Source organism: Vollenhovia emeryi, unplaced genomic scaffold (assembly GCF_000949405.1).
Source record: "Vollenhovia emeryi isolate VEMERY1.0 unplaced genomic scaffold, V.emery_V1.0 DF939121.1, whole genome shotgun sequence".
NCBI classification, from domain to species: domain Eukaryota; kingdom Metazoa; phylum Arthropoda; class Insecta; order Hymenoptera; family Formicidae; genus Vollenhovia; species Vollenhovia emeryi.
The window spans coordinates 805,658-810,281 of NW_011967245.1; positions in this window are offsets into that span (position 1 = coordinate 805,658).

Genomic DNA, 4,624 nt, shown 5'->3' on the forward strand with positions numbered 1-4,624 from the left:
TTTTCGTTGTCGCCGTTTTCAAGATGTTTATTAGTGTTTGAAATTTCAAACATTTATAAATGTTTGGTATTTGGTGGTGTTTGAAATTTCAAACACTAATAAACATCTTGAAAACGGCGACAACGAAAGTGTTTGAATTTCAAACACTTATTATTTAGAGTGCGGCGCTGCTTCTGAAATTCGAAAGTTCATCGCCGTATTCACTTGCTACCCGGGCGCAGCAGTTGTCCAAGTAGTTTGCTGTCGGGAGCACAAAGCGACTCTTTACATGGAATTAGGATTGCTCGTACAGTTCAGATAACGTAGCTACGCAAGAGCGGTTGTAAAGACAACTAAATGAATTTTAATTAAATCATTTCGAGCTTTCAAAGCGTCGTTTCACATTGTACGATTTTATATAATTGTATTGATATTCTTAAACAAGGTATAAGTCTACGCGAGTAAAATGATATATGTGCACTGATAGAAAAAATAATTAACTAATTCATTAGCTGGATTTTTTAACAGAATAATAGTTAAAAGCTTATATTTTATAGTAAATTTTTTAAATAGTTGGCATCAGGGTGTCTATACGGTTGCTATTACTAATATTATAGTAATAATTACTATAAAAATTATATTCCCGACTATAGTTGTTTTACTATGCAATTACAGTTTCAAACGCTACATTTTTTTCTATCAGAGTGCCCAGGCGCGCCACGTCCGTCTTCCACAATTTATCATTTGTTTGTTTAAACTCGGAAAAATCGTAGCGCGAGACGTGTCAAAATACCGATAAACCTACGTCGATTTATCCGCTCGGATAAAATCTTGGAAAAACAACACGGTATGTGGCCTGCGAATGATGCATGATTATTCCGACTGTTAGAATGAATTAGGACGCGAGTGTGCGATACCGACGATTCTAAATTAAAGTTTACCGCGCGCCGCTTGTTTAGCAACGAATCGATCGGAAATTTTGCTCTGCTTTTCCAGCCGCGAACGCATATTTTTGTACTTCGCATCGGGTTTGTTTTTATTTATACTTTAGTGCCGGGATTAACAGAGAGCTTTTTCTCTAACTGCTGTAGAATAGTCATATAAAAGTCTGGCTGTGGGGGGGATGACCGAATGGGAGATCGCATGCATGCATTCTGCCGACCTTGATGCAAATATATCTGTGCATCAGCATTAATAAATGCGATAACGTCTGCAGCTTGCCACGCCATTGTTCCCTGAAATTACAAACATCCAACAATTTCTCTCGGCAACAATTTCCCATTCTAATGAACGGCAGCAAACGCGTGAGCGTGAATTTTCAACGAAATAACCGTAGATTTATGCGATAACAATTCACGCGTCATATCGCCGAATGCAATTATCTCATCTTCATCGCGTTTCGAAATTATGGAAAAAAAAAGAAAAGAAAAGAGAAACGATCTCGCGATTTAGACGTAAGATTTACGATAACGTCGGTGAACTTTCGATCCCAGTCACTCGAGCTGCTATCGGATGGCAGAAAAATGAAGGAACATCAAGGCGGGAACGGGTGAAGGGGCAACGAAGGGGGTACGCGGAAAAACTCGAGCAGAGGAGGTGCAAGCGCGATCTTAGCCGTCGTCAGGAGTGCGAAAGAAGCAGAGCGAAGGAGGGAGGCGCTGAAGAGAAGGGGAGGAGAGAAAGAGAGAAAGAGAGAGAGTTCGTGGGTGTAGAGACACGGCGGGGTGTGCTGTAAATTACAAGCGGAGCGCCAAACCGCTATGGTCTTCTCTCGGTGGCGCAGGGGTGTCTAGACGTATAGATAATGCCGGGTTGGCTTGTGCGGCGGGGTAGACGCTAGCTAGACGGTCCCCGGTTGATCCAGTCAGCCGAACCAGCCAGCCAGCTACTACCCGAACCAGCCAGCCAGCCAGCCAGCCAACCAGCCAGTCAGCCGGGTTGCGCTAGACACATCGACCATGTTCCGTTTCTCTTCGTTTCTCCCGTTTCCACTATCTAGCTATCTATCCGCGTCTCTTTCTCGCGTCCGCCACGATCTACACGGTGGTCCCAAATTAAACAGCTTTTAATTTAGCGGGCGAACTCTGCGATAAATTCGCAGTCGGTTTCGCCACGGTGGAAATTCGATTGATAAGTTTCGCTGTCGAACGGCGAGGTAAATACGTAAATTTTCTTCTTTTTGGTACGGAGTCTTTCCGCGATCTCGCTTAAGGAGAAAACGATTAAAGCGACAATACTCGTGAGGAAACAACCTTAATTACTTTCAACATAACATTTTTGTTCCCTCTCTTCGCTTTTGCATTTTTCGCATTAATTATTGTCTCACGTTGATGTTTGTACAACGTTCCTCGTGTCGTAGGATCTGAAAGATCTCATCTCGTCGAGAGCGAAGTCTTTCGCCAAGTTCTAAATTCAACGAAGATTAAGGGAAAGCCTCGGGGCTACGAGGTAGAAGAACACGCTTATAAAAATCGGTACGGTTTAATTTGGAAGCACCCTGTATATATGCGCACTGGCTGCGTTCTCGTCTTACTCGCCTATATATGCAACGCAACCGGATTTCCCATCGTTCTCGTCGCGCCAGCCGGCTCACGGACGAGAGGGCCTCCTCACCTCTCTCATGCATTCGGCGCGGCCAGGAGATGCAAATCCCCAATAGCATCACCTGATATCCAAGATCCCATTGGCAGCGATCGTGACGTGGATGATGCACGAGACCGTCGCCCGACTACCAACCCCTCCTCTCGCTTCGTCTCTCTCTCTCTCTCTCTCTCATCATTTCTCTCGACACCCCCGCCAACAGTCACTCGTGTATGCACCGCGAGCGCATGGAATTATTCCGTTTCTCCGCGTGCCAGGAATCTCTCTCCCCTTCGTTGCGTCCTAGAAAACGGCCGACCCTTGAGCGCGATTACCGCACACTCCCGCGCCGACTGCGACAGCTGCAATCTCGGAAAAAATAGGGAACTTGGACGGCGCTCGTAACCCCCGCGTTGCAAGACATCCGGATTATCCGGATTTTTACTAGGAGAATCAGAGAAAGGTTTGCAATGCCCGTCGAAATTAAGGAAAATAATTTGTTTTTCCTCTTCTCTTGCTTTAACGCCTAGCGACATTATCATAATTCGTGCGATATCGAAAAGCGCGTGTTATGATTCGAATCGACCCTCTGGACGAAAAGAGAAAAGCTATCCCGAGTCGCAATTTTGGCCCTACGTTGAACCTTTAATTCTATTATGTAGTAGGACCTAAGACAGTAAAAGAGGTCGAACTGCAAGTACAAAATTTACTCCTACTTTAAAACTGATGGTGTCGGAAATGTCTACTTTTGCCAATTTAGCATTAAAGTAGATCCTTTTAAGTAGGAGCTAAAGTAAATTTTTAGAATTAAAGATTCAAGGGAAGAGTAAAAAGTGTAATGTCGTCAAAGTAGGTTATCGCTGGCCTGTGTAGGTGTAAAGATCAGTTCAGTAGGTGTAAATTATCTTTAAAAGTGTCAAAATAGTACAAAAATTTCGACTCGGCATGTTACACATTTTGAGATATCATCAGGTATTCTTTGAGAGTCTGAAGAGCCTGTCAGTTATACATATCAAAATTCTAAAAGTTGCACGTTAACTTCGTAGAGACGATATCGTATGCGGTACAAGGGCTTGACTTTTCATTTATTTGCAAGTGAAACGTACGCGCGATTTCTGCCCCTACAGAAATGACGCAAAGTGATTGGTTTTTGGATCGTAGTAGTTTTTAGTCGACTCGCAACTTTTCAAGAGCAGAATTTGCGCGTACGTTTCTCTTGCGAATGAGTTCAAGAATCTAGTCCTGAAACTATCTTCCTGTTCTTCCTCTACATAAAATATCCATCTGGGCTAAAGGTCAATTATATGCAAGATGCGGATATACTAGCATTACGGCGATAACATCGTGATCTTGAGCTCCTAATACAGTGTCGCGATTACTCGGTGCCGACGTCGCATCAGCAACGCAATCGTGCGCGATTCAAAGTCACGTAAAGTTCCTCGCGTATAATGTACTTTTTTCGAAAAAGAAGGACTTGGATCTTTACATCGCGAGAGCACCGAGATGTCTCGATCGCGGCGTAACTACTCTAGGGAAAAAAAGACAGCGACCCATTTTACGAATTTTACCCCGCGTAACTAAAAATCGTAATTAGCTATTCAATCTATATCCAAGATTTAAATTTAATAAAAAGATTTAAAGTAAAACTAATCAATTCTATCAATTAGTTCCGTCGATATTCAGTAACGCAAAGATAATTTTTACTTAAGAGGCACTAACTGAAATGTTATGTTGCTTAACTACAAAAGAACGGTCAAAATTTTTTCCAGAGTAGAGTCACGAATCAATCCACAATCCAAATAATTCGATTACTAATTGTGAGCCCCAAAATGGATTGCTGTCTTTTTTTCCCCAGAGTACACCCTCAGAAAGAATTTCTGTTACCGAGACAAAAATATTCTTGACGCACTTATATTTTTCACAACCTCATTTAGTATAAAAATAAGACAATATCAAAGTAAAATCAATAATTCTTATTCTCCTCTATCGAGGTAAAAAAGATTGACTTACTATATTGAGACAAGAGTAATTTATGTAAATGTAAGTTTATACATTCTTGCGTTTA